General features: G+C 45.6%; 1 pseudogene; it reads right to left on the bottom strand.

Annotated features, from left to right (window-relative positions):
- Nucleotides 1–4,964: 4,964 nt before the first annotated feature.
- LOC118650563 overlaps nt 4,965–19,148 on the bottom strand; it is a 51,396-nt pseudogene continuing 37,212 nt past the window's right edge.

Here is a 19,148-nt window from a genome sequence, read left to right on the forward strand (position 1 = left end):
ATTTTTAATCACTGGTGTTTTTAAATGTCTATAACCAACTACTAGCAAATTATTTCTTAAGGAAACGATGGCTACAGAGTGTCACATTTCCTGGAAGGCACATTCTCTAAAACAGTGCCAGTGATCTCACTTGGACCATAGTCTGGCCCTTTAGGGTTTTCAGAGAGAGAAGATAAAGACCCCACTGGCCTTGGGAATAGAAACTGTGAGAGAAAGCTCACAGATGGGGGAGCCCAGTTACCCCCCCCCCCCCAGGAGGGAGATAGGTGTCTTCCCATTTAGGACAACAGAGCAACAAAAAGCCTTAGGACATTGTGGTGGGGGTAGGGGTGGGGGTGAGGACGGAGTTGTTGGACTGTGAGATGAATAATACATTGGAAAGCAAACATAAGCATTATTTCTCTTCTAATCAGGATCATGGAGCATTTTACAAATTAACCACTTTCCTCAGACACTTACCATATTGAGTGGCTCTAGGTGCAGCCATCAGGGCAGACTCGGCCATCTGCATTTAGAAAATTGCTTATACATTTATTAAAGTGAAATTCACCCATTAATTATTGCTGTTCTCCCTAAAGACTCTCATTAGCACATTGAGCTAATTATTGAAACCACAGGCCCAAGGGCTGGGTTGGGCTTTTTTCTCATACAGTCCAAGTTGTGCCTGCTTTACCTTTATAGGATTAACATGAGAAAATAGCAGATTCAGAATAACCTTTGGATGCAAGAACTGAATAAACTTTCAGGCCATTTTTAATGCTGGCTGTTTTTTTTCCTTCACGGTGGGGGGCATATGCAGCTGCTGTTTCAACAGGACATACTTCAAGCCTAAGAGAGGCCCAAGCAGTCAGCCAGTGCAACAGCCTTCAAATGGCTCAGCTGCTAGGCTGGGGTGAGTTCAGAAATAAACTTATAATAATACACAGGCTAGTGTCTGCTCAGTGTTCCTTCTAATGTATGTATTTCCTCTTTTCTTCCCCACCATCCATGTGACTCCTACATGTCCTTTGCATCAGCAGAAAGCAAAGGGATTACAAATGATATGAAAGGGTTAGACACATTTTAAAAAATTATTTTTCAATTACAGTTGACATACAATATTATATTAGTTTCAGGTGTATGACATAGTGATTAGACATTTATATGATGTACAAAGTGACGCCCCCCAATAAATACTAGTATAGTACCCATCTGACACTATACATAGTTATAATGTTGTCTATATTCCCTATGCTATACTAACATCCATGTTTTTATAACTAGCAATTTGTGCTTCTTAATCTTTTTTTACCCACCTTCCCACCCCCTCCCATCTGGAAACCATCAGTTTGTCATCTGTATCTATGAGTTTGTTTCTGTTTTGTTTGTTCATTTATTTTGTTTTTTAGACTCCACATATAAGTGAAATCATATGGTATTTGTATTTCTCTGTCTGATGTTTTTCATTTAGAATAATACCCTCTAGGTCCATCCATGTTGTCACAAAATTTCATTCTTTTTATGTCTTAGTAATATTCCATTGTACATATGTACCACATCTTCTTTGTTCAATTGTCTGTCGATGAACATCTAGGTTGCTTCCATATCTAGGCTATTGTAAACAATGCCGCAATGAACATAGGGGTACATGTATTTTTAATTATATGTATATATTTTGTATTTCTTTGGATAAATACCCAAAAGTAAAATTGCTGAGTCAGATGGCAGCTCCATTTTTAATTTTTTGGAACCTTCATACTATTTGCTTTTTTTAAAAAAAATTCTTTATTGTTGAAAGTATTACATATGTCCCCCTTGTTCCCCCATTGACCTATTCAGCCTGCCCCAGCCCCCCTCCCCAGGCCCTTACCACACCATTGTCTGTGTCCATGGGCCATGCATACTAGTATATATATGCATACAAGGTCCTTGGTTGATTACCTCCTACCCACCCACCTTCCCTCTGAGATTCCACACTCTATTCCATGCTTCCATGTCTCTGGATCCACTTTGTTAAACAGTTTATTTTGTTACTTAGATTCCACATATAAGTGAGATCATGTGATACTTGTCTTTCTCTGACTGGGTTATTTTGCTTAGCATGATACTCTCCAGGTCTCTCCATGCTGTCTCAAAGGGAAAGAGATTTTCCTTTGTTACTGCTGCATAGTATTCCATGGTATAAATGTACCACAGCTTTTTTTATCCACTCATCTACTCATGGGCACTTGGGCTGTTTCCAGATCTTAGCTATTGTAAGTTGTGCTGCTATAAACGTAGAAGTTCACATTCTTTCTGATTGGTGTTTTGGGTTTCTTAGGTTATATTCCTAGGAGTGGGATGACTGGGTCAAATGGCAGTTCCATATTTAATTATTTGAGGAAACTCCATACTGTTTTCCATAATGGCTGCAGCAGTCTGCATTCCCACCAGCAGTGTACTAGGGTTTCCTTTTCTGTACATCCTCACCAGCACTTGTTATTTGTTGATTTGTTGATGGTAGTCATTCTGACAGGTGTGAGGTGACACCTCATGGTCATTTTAATTTACATTTCTCTGATGATCAGTGACTTTGAGCATGTTTTCATATGTCTCTTGGTCATCTGTATGTCCTCTTTGGAGAAGTGTCTATTTAGGTCCTTTGCCCATTTTTTAATTGGATTGTTTGTCTTCCTTTTGTTAAGTTGTATGAGTTCCTTATATATTTTGTTTTTGTTTTTGTTTTTTTTCCTTATATATTTCGGATATTAACTCTTCATCAGATGTATCATTGCCAAATATCTTCTCCCATACAGCGGGCTCCCCTTCATACTATTTTCCACAGTGGCTGCACCATCTGCCTTCCCACCAACAGTGCACAATGGTTCCCTTTCCTCCACATCCTGGACAACACTTGTTGTTTGTCGATTTATTGATGATGGCCATTCTGACAGATGTGAAGTGATAGCTCATTGTGGTTTTAATTTGCATTTCTTTAATGATTAGTGATGTTGAGCATTTTTTCATATGTCTATTGACCATCTGTATGTCCTCTCTGGAGAAATGAGACATATTTCTATTTAAAGCATCTTAAACTGTCCTGGGGCATAACGTCAGAGGACTGGGACTGGGGCCCTAATGTTGACTTTAGGAGAGGAATGGTGATAGAGGTCCTGGCAAGAACACTGGGGTACAATCCTTTTGCACTCTGTTAATCTCAGTGGTCCCTAGTGTTTTAAAGAAGTATCTTACCTTCCTTACATTAAAAGTAATTTAAAACAGGTTCTCAGTTACAATTACAAATATTTTAAAATATATATTAATTGAAAAAAGCAGCACAGGAAATTGTATTCATCTGATACTGTGATTACATAAAAGCATGTCTGCATTGAGCTAATGACAAGAGGGGAAACAGGAAAAAAATCAAAGGTGTTGATTTGTTCATGGGGCAGTGGATGGTTTGTCTCTTCTATACTTTCAATATTTTGAAGTTCACATTTCCATGTGAATTTTTTCCTTGGCCTGTTGATCCTGCCCCTGGACCCTGGATCCTTGGGTGAATGCTGGGTGGGGTCAGCTGAATAATGGCTCCTGAAGGTGTCTACTGCCCAATCCCAGAAACCTGCAAGGTTACCTTACATGGTAAAAGGGTACTTTGCAGATATGACAAAGGTGAAGACTTGAGATGGGAAGGTTACCCTGAATTATCCCAATGGGCCCTAAATATAATCATAAGTATCCTGTGAGGGAGGCAACAAGGTCACAAATAGCAGTGGGAGGTGCTACAACAGAGCAGGGGATGGAATGATGAAGGAATGGGCTTCCAGAAGCTGGAAAGACAAGGAAACAGATTCTCCCCTAGAGCTTCCAGAAGGAATTTAGCCCAGCACCTTGATTTTATTTAGCCCAGGGAAACTGATTTCTGGATTCTGACCTCTAGAAAAAAATTTTGTATTGTCTTAAACCACTCTGTGTTAATTTGCTAGAGCATCCACAGGCCATGAATCACTGGGTCTCCCTCCACGAGTGGACAGTGACAGAGCCATGCGTGGCCCATCAGCATGCATGGAAGACACTCTCAGAGCTTGGCTTCCTTGCCTCTTACAGGCTGTGGGGTGGGATTTTTTGGCCTCCACAGCTGCAGTGTAGCAGTAACTGAGCTTGGGCACAGGAGGGACTCTGTTCTCTCAGTAGCAGTGAGGATTTGGACCCTGAGTCACTGGGTATTAGGGGTCATAAGTGAGTTAGTGCACTTTATTATCTCCAAGCAGAACCATACAGGGAAGAATCATACTGCAAACCACTGCTTCCCCTCTGTAAAAGGCAATATTTATGTCATTCTCACAAAATTTGTGAGAGTAAAATGAAATAACGTATATCAAATCCTTAGCACATAGCAAGCACATGTGAACATTCAGTAGGCAATAAGTCCTACCTCCATCTGTTGGAGAGCTTTCCTTGACTACCCTTGGGACAAGCCTCCATTGCTCCTGCCTGAGGCCCAGCCCAATGGCAATGGCCAGGGTTGTCTGTTGGATCTAGAATCACCTGCAGACCCCGCATGCAAACCACACCCGGCTGCCTTACTGCAAACATCAGTGTGTTCATTCAACATTCAACATGAGCCACTGAGATTGCAACCTAAGTAAAAACAAATGCTACTTCTAGACAAGGCCTTCAAGCCCTTTTCTGGATAGAAATTCTGCAACCACCCTTAGTGATGAGAAGTATAGGGCACCAAAGAAGCATTTTTCATGGTGACAATGTTATGTGTTATAATTAGGAGTAGGCCACCATCTTTGTAGCTGATCTGGAAACTTTACCACTCAGGAGAAATTCATCAAGAAATCCAAAAAAATTTTGTAATTTTGTATGGTGATGGATGGTAACTATACTTACTGTGATGATCATTTAGCAGTGTATATAAATATTGAATCATTGTTTTGTTTTTTATTTCTTTAATAAAGTTTTATTTTTCAAAATGTTCAGCTGGTAAGACCTGTTGTTCATGCATCTTCTCCAACAGCTGGGTCATCTCCACCTTTGGTGTTTTTGGTTAAATTACTTGAGCTCTGTGCTTTGAAACTGGTTTAGTAAGTCCTTTACTGAGGAGCTCCTGAAGGGATGCCCTGGCCAGGGAGCTGTGAATCTTCTGTCTCTCCGAGAGCACAGCTGGGGCTATAAGCTTGTAGCTGGGAACTTTCTTACAGAGCCTGTCATATGTTGCTTCGTCAAACAAGACCAGGTTATTGAGCTTGTCCTGAACGTTGCCTTTGGACCACTTCTTTTTGGCCATGACCCCTGACTTATTCACAGGGTCTTGCCTTTGTTGGCCAACTTTCCAGCATCTTTCTTCTTCTTGTCATCCTCAGAGGCACAGGGAAACTCGGAGAGCAGGGCTCCGCTGCTGCCTCACCAAGATGTCAGACTGAGAGGACTCGAGTCATTATTTTGTAAACCTGAATATAATGTTACATGTCGATTATATCCCAATAAGAAAAAAGAATTCCAGTTAATAACTAAATATCTGGAGTAGAATTCATTTATAAATTGGGGTCTGTCTATAATAGACTTATTTTTTGAAAAGTTTACAGCCTATTATGACAATTTGAAGAGTCAATTCTTCCGTTAATTTATTCATTCACAAACATTGGGTGAGCACCCACTCTCAACAGGGCTTTCTGTACTAGAGGCTACTAGGCACACAGGGAAGTGGCCATCTCTATTTCAAGGAGCTCAAAGATTACAAATTGCAAAGACAGGGTCCATGGTGTGATGGAGGCAGAGCCTGCACCTGGGCCTTAGCCCAACCGCCCTGACACTCACAGGGGCAGCAAAGGGAGCTGACCAGGCCCCTTTCTGGAGAAAAGTTTCCTAAAGAGGAGATACACACTAAAGATCAAGTTGGAATGAAGGAGATAGATGAAAATACTTATTTTATTTTATTTTATTTTAAAAACTCAGTGTGTAAAAGAAACAGAATAAAGATAATGAACCTCATAGTCCTGTCAACCAGCTCCAATAATTAGCAACATTCTGCCATTCTTGTGTCATCTCTCTCCCAACTCAGTTACTGAGGTCAAATGTACTGGAATGAATGCAGCTTCTAGGACACTTTTGACAAATGATTTGCTCTTCTAATCCATACTTTATCACAAAATAGGACGTTTCCCTTCTCCCAGAAAGCTTCTTTGTGTCCCCTCTCAGGTAATCCCCACACTCGTAGTGGTAACCACTGTTCTGACCTTTTCATCTTAAAATATCTTTATTTGCTCTGGATATTCCTATAAGTGGGATCACGCAAGATGTACTCAACGTAACATTATCGGTGGCATTCATTCATGTTGTTTGGTATATCTGTACTTTGTCTTTTTTATTTCTGAATAGTATTCCAAAAGAAACACATATTTTTTAAAACTTCTATTTAGCCTCCCTTGGGACAGGACTCCAAGAGGGGACAATAAGGACAGAGACAGCAGGACCTCTACTGACCTCAGGAAGCTCGGTCCACCTGTAAGGAAAAGGCATTAAGGAAGGTGACTCATAGCTCTGAAGGTGAGGTGATGGGACTGTTGGTTACCTAACCAGTAACCATCCCTCCTTTTCTTGCTCATGGAATCCCACTGTCTAGTCAATGGCGTGCTCAGTCATGGGGGTCGAATCATGATTGGTCTAAGAGCCATTTTTGCCAGTCTCTCTCCTTGCCATTGTTTAATCCAGTGGTTCTCAACCTGTGGGTCGCGACCCCTTTGGGGGCTGAACGACCCTTTCACAGGCGTCGCCTAAGACCATCGGAAAACACATATATAATTACATATTGTTTTTGTGATTGATCACTATGCTTTAATTATGTTCAATTTGTAACAATGAAAATACATCCTGCATATCAGATATTTACATTACCATTCATAACAATAGCAAAATTACAGTTATGAAGTAGCAACAAAAATAATTTTATGGTTGGGGGTCACCACAACATGAGGAACTGTACTAAAGGGTCGTGGCATTGGGAAAGTTGAGAACCACTGGTTTAATCCAAGGTTGTGCAAGTGTCCCATGCTGCCTGAGATGTATGGGCAAACACGGTGGGAGTTTCTCCTCTTATATTAAAGCGGTGGAGGAAGAGAAACCATTTAGCAAATAGCCCATCATCTGCAGCCACCGGCAAATTCCAGGCAGGCACACAGAAAAGTTCAAAGGCGTGTCAGGAAACATCTCTCTAGTTATGCCCAAGGCAGCTCTGGACACACCTTGTGTCTCAGTAACAGGGAGGAAACCCAAAGGACAAACAGAGCCAGGGATTGAGTACAAAAGGGAGGACAGGACCTAGAGGGATCAGAGAAAACAGGAGCTGTGCCTGGGCAGAGGGAAGGCTTTAGGGTTTGGAGTTATTTTTAAATATCCACACTGGTCCAAAAATATGGAGCTTTGTGGTTTTGGCCAGTGCTGGGGTGTCTTGTCACAGCCACTCCTGGATACAAAAAGAAAGTCTTATTTCTGATGAATAAACTACCATTTGAAGAGTCAACTCTACTTACCGGTAAGCACCAGAATAAGCATCACACCATGTTATGAAAACATTTTAAGATTGTCCTATTTGTGGAGATATTTGCAATCAAAATTTAGAATAGATATTTGATTAAAATCAGGTTTCCTATTCTGTCTGGGAGTTTGCATTTTGTAAATTATTGTAGATACAGCCCCCGAGGCTGTGCACACATTGGGGCATCTGCGGGGCCCTGCAGCCTTCCTTCTTGCACATGTTTCTCCAGAGCGGAGTGTATGGCCACAGAATACAAATGGGCTACAGGTGTGCCGGAGAGGTTGCTCCCGCCAGCCCTGCGGCAGCAGGTGGGTCTTGGGGTAGCCACTGCCCCTGGGCACATTGTTCTGCAGTAAGTAACATCAACCACTCACCCCTACATGCTGCACAATGTCATCTTCTCTGTGTGACAAGGCATGAAAACGTTTGGGAAGCGCTGCTCTGAAGGCCGTACATACTAAAAATGCTCCATCATCCACCTGCCTTTGCATGAGGGGCAGTCCATGACAGCTCTGGCCGATAAGCCATAAGCCCTCCTCCTTCCTGAAGTGTGGATGTAGAACAGGAGATAAGCAAACTTTGGCCCGAGGGCCGAATTCCAACTGCTGCCTGTTTTTGTGAATCACCTCTTATTGGAACACAGCTATGCCCATTTTACATAGTCTGTGTCTGCTTTTGTGCAAAGATGGCAGGGTGGAGTAACTATGACAAAGACCTTCGGGCTGCAGCCACTCTCTGCCTCCCCCCACCCCCTTTTTTAAAATATATTTTATTGATTTTTCACAGAGAGGAAGGGAGAGGGATAGAGAGTTAGAAACATCGATGAGAGAGAAGCATCGATTAGCCGCCTCCTGCACACCCCCTACTGGGGATGTGCCTGCAACCAAGGTTCATGCCCTTGACCGGAACCGAACCCGGGACCCTTGAGTCCGCAGGCCGATGCTCTATCCACTGAGCCAAACCAGTCAGGGCTCTCTGGCCCCTTTAGAAAGAGTTTTCTGACCCTGATGTAGAAGACATTGAGGACAAAGCCACATAGTAAGGACAACAGATCAGGGTGAATCATCCACCCTGGAATGCCCACCTCAAGACTACCTGGTACATGACAAGCATTGCTCATGCTTAAGTCACTATAATCAGGTTTCCTCCAACACTATCTTCTCCAGAAAAATCTCTTTATTGATTAGGGTTACTAGTTGCAAATGACATCTTTAAACAGAAAAATATATTTATTAAAAGACTAGAGACCCGGTGCATGAATTCATGCACTGGTAGGGTCCCTCAGCTTAAACTGCAGGGATCAGGCGGAAACTGGCTGTCCAATGCTGCCTACTGCTCCTGCCTGCCGCTCCGGCTCATCCCAGCTGGGCTGTGCCTGCTGCCATTGCTGCCTCTCCATAGGCTCGCTGCTGCTCCAGTGCGGTCTCTGGGCTGCAGTGGCCAGCTATGAGCCCTGCATCTGGCGCCTGTCATTCAGCTGAGTGACGTTCCTGCTGTGGGAGCACACTGACCACCAGGGGGCAGTTCCTCCTTTGAGTGTCTGCCCCTTGGTGGTCAGTGCGCATCATAGTGACCAGTAGACTGGTTGTTTGGTGGTTCGGTCACCTAGGCTTTTATATATATAGATGTGAGGTAACTAGAGGGTTTGGGCAGGGCTAGAACACTAAGCTCTGGCACTACACAACTAAGAGCAATGCCTGACGACATCGCAGGTGCTATGCTAACAGCAGTACCACCTTCACTTCTTCCTGATGGCCTTCAGAACTGGTACCAGCACCTCCCCTACTGCCAGCTCCTGAAGGGAGAGATGCCTCTGGCACACGTGGGATGCTGCGTCACCTTGGCTGCTAGTCAGCTCCACTGACATAGGACACAGACTGGGGCCTCAATCAACAGAAATGTATTTCTCACAGTTCGGGCCACCTAAGATCAAGGGGTCAGCGGGGCTAGTTTCCCCTAAGGCCTCTCCCCTTGGCTCGAGGATGGCCTCCTTCTCCCTGTGTCCTCACAGGCCTTTTCTCTGCTCAGACATCCCTGGTGTCTCTTCCTTTTCTTATAAGGACACCCGTCCAATTGGATTAAGATCCCACCTTATGACCTCCTTAATTGCCTCCTTTAAGCCCCTATTTCCAAACAAGTCACTGTGATGGTTAGGGTTTCAACCTATGAATTTTGTGGGACATGACACATTGCTCACTATCAAGTCCACACCCTCATGGAGACTCATCTGATTGGCATGGAAGAGGAGTGTGCCTGCAGCCTAGCTCCAGGGAATTCCAGGAATGCAGATTTTCTGACTTCCACTTTGGGAAAGTAAGATAATATAGAGAATTGTCACCATGTGAAGAAGGCGGTCAAAATATTAAGCAGCCACAAATGACAAATGTTTACTCTGGCAGACATGCCACTCAATGCCAAGCACAGTTCTGAGCAGTGTTCTAAATCTTTTCACAGCTCCTATTGGCTGTTTTATTAACAACCTGGTCCAGCTGCTGCCCTCTCTGGAGCACTTTTGGCCTCCTGGTCCCATGGGAGCTCTACCCCAGGGGAAGCCATTTACACAGACAACAATATGACTGCCCAGTACACCTGTGGCTTTATATGATAATATCTTTATGTTTGTATCTAGTTCTGGTTTGAAGACATGCTGATCTTGATGTTGAGATGGTTATGCATTTCAACTGTGTTTAAAAGATGTTTTGCCTATCATTGGTATGTGTTTGGAGAACAAAGGAAGTGGGGGGTGGCTTCCATGTGAAGCAGTTTTTTTACCTTGACAAATACTAAGACAACCATGCTATATACAACTTTATTCAAATTAGTCACTGTTCAGCATTTGTAACAAAGTCATAAAAATTGGCACTGCCCTAGCTGGTTTGGCTCAATGGATAGAGCACCGGCCTGTGGACTGAAGGGTCCCAGGTTCAATTCCGGCCAAGGACACATGCCTGGGTTGCAGGCTTGATCCCCAGTAGGGGATGTGCAGGAGGCAGCCAATCAATGATTCTCTCTCATCATTGATGTTTCTATCTCTCTCTCTTCCTTTCCCTTCCTCTCTAAAATCAATAAAATATATATATTTTTTTAAATTGACACTGAATTTTCTCATCTACATATAAAAAAATATATATATATAATATAAGATTCACTACATCAAAGTAGTATGATAAAAGAATAAAAGAGACCCGAGTACATAAATTAATTTAATAGATAATAACAACATGATTCTGATAACAACATGATTCTGTTTATTGAACACTTTCTATGTGCAGGGGTTCAAAGATAGGAGAGGCACTAACTGTTCTTTGTGCCAAACCATTCTAGGTGGAGGCAGGCATCTATTTTGATTGCTTAGGATGCTTTCCTTCCTTCAAGGTGCTAATTAATCCTCCACAAATATTCAGTAATTGTTTTTGTGAGTATGTCACACACAATGGACGCTCTCCCTCAACAACTGACATCCTGTATAGCTGCAGGCAGCAGAGGCCGTTCTTGCCCCAGGCTGCGTTGTTAATGTGCTTGAACAGTTCCTGTTTGTTAGCCTGAAATCCCTCCTCCCATCCTATCTAATAAAAGAGAAACATGGTAATTAGCATACGACCGCTACCCTTCCCATTGGCTAATCAGGGTGATATGCAAATTAACTGCCAGCCAAGATGGCGGCCGGCAGCCAGGCAGCTGGAAGTGAACATGAAGCTTGCTTGCTTCAGTGACGGAGGACTCCAATGTTCCCCGCCTGCTGCTACTGGCCTCTGAGCTGCAACTCTAAGCAACTATGTTACAAATACAGAAGCTAAACAAAACCCCAGACCTGCTTTAGTTGCCGGGCTTCAACCAGCAGGATCGCAACATTGTTTCAAATACAGAAGGTAAACAAAGGCCAGAAACCTGCTTTCAGCAGTGGAGGCCTAAGAGCTGGAGCCTCAGAGCTAAAGCTGGCCCAGAATAAAAAAGAAAAAAAAAGAAAAAAAGGAGTGGTTGGGAGCTTCCATCACCCGCCAGCCTGGAAACAGCCCTCAGCCCCTCACCCAGACTGGCCAGGCACCCCAGTGGGGACCCCCACCCTGAATGGTGTGTGACCAGCTGCAAACAGCCATCATCCCCTCAACCAGGCTGGTCAGGCACCCCAGTGGGGATCCTCACCCTGATCCAGGACACCCTTTAGGGCAAACCAGCCGGCCCCCACCCATGCACCAGGCCTCTATATAGTAAAAGGGTAATATGCCTCCCAGCACCGGGATCAGTGGAGCCGCGAGGCCTCCTGGCACCGGGATCAGCGTGACAGGGGGCAGCGACCAAACCCCCTGATCGCCCGGCGGCTCTGTGTGTGACAGGGGGTGGGGCCACAACCTCCCTACCGCCCTGCTCTGTTCGTGACAGGGGAAGGCGCCCCAACCCCCTGATCAGCCCTGCTCTGTGCCTGATAGGGGGGAGCTCCCCAACCCCCTGATTGCCCTGTGGCTCTGTGTGTGACAGGCTGCGGTGCCCCAACCCCCTGATCCACCCTGCTCTGTGTGTGACAGGGGGTGGTGCCCCAACTCCCCTATCGGCCCTACTCTGTGAGTGACAGGGGGGAGCTCCCCAATCCCCTGATGGGCCCTGCTCTGCGCATGACAGGGGGGAGCTCCCCAACCCCCTGATCGACCCTGCTCTGTGCGTGACAGGGGGTGGCGCCGCAACCTCCCCATCGACCCTGCCTTGAGTGTGACAGGGGGCGGTGCCCCAACCCCCCAATCAGCCCTACCCTGAGCGTGACTAAGGGTGGCATTGCAACCTCCTGATCCGCCCTGCTCTGTGCATGACAGGGGGCTGCGCCCCAACTCCCCAATCGGCCCTGCTCTGAGCCTGACGAGGGGCTGCACCTAGGGATTAGGCCTGCCCTCTGCCACCCAGGAGCAGGCCTAAGCCAGCAGGTCGTTATCTCCTGAGGGGTCCCAGACTGCGAGAGGGCACAGGCCGGGCTGAGGGACCCCTTCCTTCCCCACGAGTGCACAAATTTTTGTGCACCGGGCCTCTAGTCAACAAAATAAGAATTTTCCCTCAGTTTTGCAGTGGAGATAAGGCTAAGAAACAATAGCTAACAAATATATTAGGTCAAGGTTTATGTATGCCTTTTTCAAGCAGATAAATTGCACACGTGATGATTACAAAATTCTTGTTTGAAAGTGTCCCCAGCCAGCTGCATAATGTCTCTTCTAAACAGCAGGAAGGGATTTGTCCACCAGAGCTGCCCCAACTGGGCACTGGAGGAATGACCTGATCTCACCACTGCCAATCATTTGTGCCCTGGGATAGGTTATAAAAGGGGTAAAAACATCTCCCCACTTTGAGGCAATCATTTAGTTGCCAGCAACTCTTTTTATACAGCCCTATAGGCGGGCAAACAGGACCTTTGGGGTGAGGAAGCTCTCCCTCCAGCAGGTGGCTGAGCCAGTGTGGGGACAGCCAACTGTTGTTTAATATTGCTTTGGACTGAAAATAAGGAAGCAGTAAAAACAAACTCCTGAAAAGCTTGGACTGGTCTATGGAGTCCTGAGATTTTCATCCCATGGCTCATTGGGAGAAAAGAAAAGCCTAGTCCAAGAGGAGTTCTCCTGGTTTGGGCAAGGGAAACAGTGTGGCAGTAGGTCCCGGTGCCGCTGGCGGGTAGAGTGGGCTCTGGAAGTAACTCCAAGTGAGAACAGACAACACAGCAATGCTCTTCCCCACCAGCTCCCTTGTCCAGCCCCTGCCCTGCTGGAGTCTGGACTGGATGGGGCAGGGTCTGCATCCCCTTCTCCCCTCAGCCCCCCCAAAGGAGCTCAGGGGAGGCTGAAACCTTGGAGGTTTTAGGAGCTAAAGTCTGTTTTTGTGGGAGCATCCACAGCTCCCTGATATATTTGCCCTTCAATTCCTTATCTCCCCCTTACCACTGTCCCACGACCAGCTGAAGCTTGGGCTTGGTTGGGTAAATGCATCCAGTGATTTCTTAGCAGAGCCTCCTCTTCTTTCCCTGTGTGAAACAGAAGGCTGAGTAGGGCTGGCTTCTCATCGTCCGGTTCCCTCTACTCTATAGCTTCCACCTGTCCACCTCACAGGGTCGCTGTGCACATTAAATGACATGACACATGTAAAAGCATCGCACTGCACTGGGAACACAGTAAAGCCGCATAGCTATTGTTATCATCACATCAGAATGTCTCAACATTTCCTTTCTATCCATGGTATGTTTCCCCAGTATGTAGCTCTGCGATACATTTTCTTCTATTGTTTCCTCCCCGCCACCCCCCCCCCCCGCCCCAATAGCATATCTGGAGGGAGTGGGAATAAACACATGACAATTTGCCATGTTTTAACTCAAAGTTAACATTATTTATTATAATTTTTAAAATATGTCAACAACCTAAAGATTAGTAAAAGGGCAGCAATTAGGTCACAGGGCTGCTTGGAGGTGAGACTTTAGCTTATTAAGACACTAGAGGCCCAGTGCACAAAATTTGTGCACTGAGGAGGGTTCCCTTAGCCTGGCCTGCACCCTCTCGCAGTCTGGGACCCCTCACTCCTTACCGCCTGCTGACTTGTTGCTCCTTACTGCTCAGCTCGCTGCTCCTTAGCGCTGCAGCAGAGGCGGGAGAGGCTCCCACCACCACCACTGCACTCGCCATCCGTGAACCCAGCTTCTGGCTGAGCGGTGCTCCCCCTGTAAGAGAGCACTGACGACCAGGGGGCAGCTCCTGCATTGAGCATCTGGCCCCTGGTGGTCAGTACACATCATAGCGACTGGTCGTTCTTGGGTTTGGTCAATTTGCATATTAGGGTTTCAGGACAAGATAGGTATAGAAAATCACAGTGAAGCAGATCTTCAATCTGAAAAAAAAAAAGGTGTTATTAGTCTCCTATAAACATAGGGCAGGGAGGCATCCACTTTCAAAAAAAAGAACAAAGAAGACGACAACATGAAACATGTTGTTTTCCTGAATGGTCCTGCAAAAGCTAACATACCTCTTGGTTTGCAGGGCTGTCAACTGGGGAGGAAGTAGATTGGTTTGCCTAAGAAGCCCAGAGTCAACAGTCCAATGCTGCTTCCCAGATCTGAATTTAGAAAGATCTATCAGGTACAAAAGGGGAGCTAAAATCTAGTGGCAGGGAAATGAACAAGACCCTGAAATAAAGTTATTCTGGAGGAAGAGAGTCAAGGCTCATGTTGCAAGTTCATAGCAAAAGCCTAAGAACTGGTAGTGGAATTGACTTCAGAACAATATATGACTGATTTTGGAAGTGCCTCAAAACCCCACAAGTCTTTGCCAGTGGCTGTGTCTTAGAGAACAATGACTGGGGGAGAAAATGTAAACCACAAAGGGGCTGGACCAGCAAGGACCTCCTAGGATGGATGGCGGGTTACTGCCCAGCAGAGTGCACAGGACTACTCTTCAACTCTGTCACCCTTTGGCAGGCAGAGGAAACTGCATAGCTGGACAGCTGGGTCTCCAGTTTTGCTAGCTTGGTATCTGGAGTCCTCTTGGGAGAAGCAAGGTTCAAGTGTTCTTGGAGAACTTGGGTGAGGCTTGGGCAGGCAGGGGAATCTTGAGGGGATGAAATGGACTTTCTGCTCAAAGGGCCTATGGTGCTTCAGCAATTAATTTAACTTAAAAAGACAATAGAAGAGGTGCGACCATATTTATACAATGTAGAGAAAGCCTTACAATTACATCTACATTTTTTAACAATCATTAGATGGACTGCTATAAACCTACAATGTAGGATTTTAAAGGAGTACTTGAAGATTAAAATATATATGATATAGTGTTAATTTTAAAAAAGCATAATATAAAACTATACATATGCATGATCATTTTTATTATATTTATCAAAAATAGGATCATATAAGGAACTGGAAATAAATATAAACAAAAGATTAATTAGAGATTATATCTCATTGCAGAGGTCTGAGTGGTTTTATGTTCTCTCATTCAATATAGTCCAGTAGATACCTTGACTTTCCTTTCACACGTGACTTCACCTTCAATGCTGAGGCTGCATAGTTTGGAGTGAAGGGGGAGGAAGCATACCTCCTCTTTCTTTTCTTTAATTCCTGCCTTGGCTCATAAGATAAGCTCTTCTATGCATTACTCTTTTTTTCTCTCCATAAGGGAGAAGTAGTAATCTGATGGATGAGACCCTTTATCAACAGTAGGGGTAAGGCCCTGTGCCTCTGAATAAAACCAGGCTCCAGACTTCCTCTCTTGGACCTGCTTGCCTGGGGGGGGGGGGGGGTGTCCTTTCTGTCTTGGTTTCCTGTTCCCCCGCACCCCTTCCTGAGTTGGAGGTCTGGTCTGCCATTCCCCTGGTCCTCCATCTGCTGCTAAGTGGGGATGTTAGGTTTGGGATTTGGGGAAAGAGAGGAGAAAGCCCCCATTTTGTCCAGGCAAGGACCAATTTTCAAGTCAGCTCATGCCATAAAGCTCATCCTCTTATCCTTGGCTCCATGGCCATTCTCCATGGGGTGAACTTGGAAGCCAGGGCCATGAGTAACTAGTATCCTGAAACCACGGTGCCCTTCTGTGTAAACACATCAGGAGTTCCAATTAAGCTAAACGTTTCCATCTTTGCAATTTTGCAGGTTATGTAGACTAGAAAAAATATTACCTAGATGATTCAAATATGTCCTGCTAGCAGATGGTGAACTGGAAGGTATTGCGGTGGGTGGGCTGGCAACACATTTCCTTTGGCCCAAGGGTGGATAGTGTGCCAGCCTGTAGCCTGTGTGCCCTCATATAACCAGGGCACCTGGCTCGGCTGCTTCCAGCAAGGTTTAGCACAGGAGGTGCTGGTGGAAGACTAAAGGGGGGAAGGGAGAAGCCAGGGCTTCCCTCCCCTGTCCTCCAGGGTCCTCCATGGCTCTGGATCTACCAGGAAGGCCCAGCTCCCTCAGGGTCACCCTACGCCCACTCCTTTTTCCCCCCGTGCCTACAGGTGCCGGTGGCTTCCGGCTAGTGCTAATCTCTCTGTGGCTTCACAATCCCCTATTGGCCTCACACCAGGAAAATAGTTTCCTTTGTTTGTTTCTCTCAATAGTTGGAGATATTTCCATTTTCCTGGTTGAATCATTGACTGATAATACAGGCTTGAGTGTCACCTTAAAGCTTAGGAATGGAGGTTTTCCAGCTGCTGGGCTGCCCAGAGCTCTCAGTGTCAGACTGTGGAGGTGGCAGAAGGCTGTGCACGAGAGGCTCAGAAAACCATCAGTCAGAGAGCTATGGTGTTGGTGATACTGTCCTGAGGAACAGGCCCTTTCTTCTTCTCTGTCCCCATTGGGTCTCTCCCCCAGACTCAGATATTGATGCCATGTTCATTTCTTCAAGGCCTTGCTCTGAGCTGTCTGTTCATTAGTTCCTCTGAAAATATTGCCTGATGAATACTTATGAATTAACCAATTTCAAGGATACTTTTATAGAGGAAATACAAAGGGTTTTTTTTATTACTAAAGTAATATAGGCTCCTATAGACATTTTTGGAAAAAAACAGAAAAAACTAAAAACCAATTATAATTCCAACCACCCAGAGATAACCTTTTTACACTATGGTGATAGTGTGCAATCTTTTTATTTTTTTTCTTGCATGTGTGCACCAGTGTGTGTGTGTGTGTGTATGTGTGTGTGTGTGTGTGTGTGTCTGTGTGTGTGTATTCATAGCTGAGATTATATTTTACTAGAGGCCCAGTGCACTAAAATTCATGCACTGGGGGAGGGAGGGCTACCTCAGCCTGGGCTGCTCCCTCTCACAGTCTGGGAGCCCTTAGAGCAGTGGTTCTCAACCTTCCTAATGCCTCGACCCTTTAATACGGTTCTTCATGTTGTGGTGACCCCCAACCATAAAATTATTTTCGTTGCTACTTCATAACTGTAATTTTGCTACTGTTATGAATCATAATGTAAATATCTGATATGCAGGATGTATTTTCATAGTTATAAATTGAACATAAAGCATAGTGATTAATCACAAAAGCAATATGTAATTATATATGTGTTTTCCGATGGTCTTAGGCGACGCCTGTGAAAGGGTCATTTGACCCCCAAAGGGGTCGAGACCCACAGGTTGAGAACTGCCGCCTTAGGGATGTCCTACTGATGCTTTAGGACCTAAGCCACAGTCTGGCCTCCCTCTGCAGGAGGCGACTGGCTGATCAGAGGAAGGCACCACCTCCATCACCCCCTCGCTGCTGCTGCCTCGGCCTCCCTCTGTGGGAGGCGACCCAGTGATCAGGGGGAGGCGACACCCCACCATGCCTCTGCTGCTGCCACTGCCGGCTGCGAGACTGCCTGAACCTCAGCCCTTGCAGCCACTGAAGCTTGCCTCGGGCCGGCCCTGGGCAGCAGCAGCTGCCATCGGTGGCTTGCCTGAGCCTTGGGCTGGACCTGGGTAGCGGCAGCCACCATCTGCTCCCCCATGCACCTCCTGGTCAAGTCCCTGCCCACCAGTGTGTGCCAGCTGTGCACACAGCCTCCTGGTGATCGCCCATTGTGGCATGAGGGCATGACAACCACATAGGCTTTTATTAGTATAGATATGTGGTTCTATACCCTTGCTTTTACCACTTCAGAAACAGAGGTTCCTCAAAGTCAGAATTCCACAATATGACATAAATTCAACTCCCCAAGTGTGGGTTGAGTGCTCTCCTATGTCTCCCTACTGTCCACCAATGGTCTTTAGCACCAATTCAATGCCAACAGGAATTCCCAATTTTGGGTGCTATGGCTAAGGAAACTTTCTTCAGTGCAAAACAATTCAATTGTGATCCAGCACAGCTGTGAAAATAGCATGGCTGTGAGGCAGCCCTAGGGCCAGGCCCCTCTCTGCCTAGACCAGCTCTGCTCTATGCTGGTCTGCTTTACTACACTCTCCTCCGGCAAGGCATCTTCAGTATTTCAGTGTTTCAACTCAGCCAGGGAGACAGTCTTCAGTCTTCAATGGAAAGGGAAACTGTGGCTCCTGGAGCCAGAGAGGGGAGCTGGCGTATATGAACAAGAGTTCCCACTCCTAGCCACTGATTGGTTAGTCCCTCATGCAAATGAGAACTCCAAATCTTCACAGTTTGATTAGTCTCAAAGGCACTGTCTTGATTGGTCAGAATAGAGCCACTTTGATTGGTTGGATCTGCACACCTCTGATTGGATGGGGAAAGCCTCAGTTCTATTGGTTGAAGTAGGATTCCAGGACCTCCTTTCTAAGGGCTGGCTCGGCTGGCAGAAACACAGTGTAGGTAGGCAGTTCAGCACTGGCTTCTCTATGAAGTGCAGTTTGAGTGAGAAGGCCTGTGCATAAATGGCTGCTAGGTTCTGTGGTTTTGTTTTTTAATTTGAGCCCAGTCAGCCACCAGGGGCCATTCTTAGTAGGTGTCTTTTTTTTTCCTCCCTCAGGGTTCACACTACTAAGCGCTGGGATAGTGTTGGTATAAAGAAAGAGTGGATTTGGAGACAGGCTGATAGCACCCCACACAGAATTAAAGAGCCATCCATGTGTGTATGCAAATCAAGTGACAACCTAAAATGGTGACCTTTAGGGGCAATGGGCCATTTCCTAGATAATGAGCATAGTATTGTGAACAGGGTGCTAAAGGGGGAATTTAGATCTTTTTTTGAGATTCTGGGGCTTCTTAATCCAGGAGTAG

Source organism: Myotis myotis, unplaced genomic scaffold, assembly GCF_014108235.1.
Source record: "Myotis myotis isolate mMyoMyo1 unplaced genomic scaffold, mMyoMyo1.p scaffold_m19_p_3, whole genome shotgun sequence".
Lineage (NCBI taxonomy): Eukaryota > Metazoa > Chordata > Mammalia > Chiroptera > Vespertilionidae > Myotis > Myotis myotis.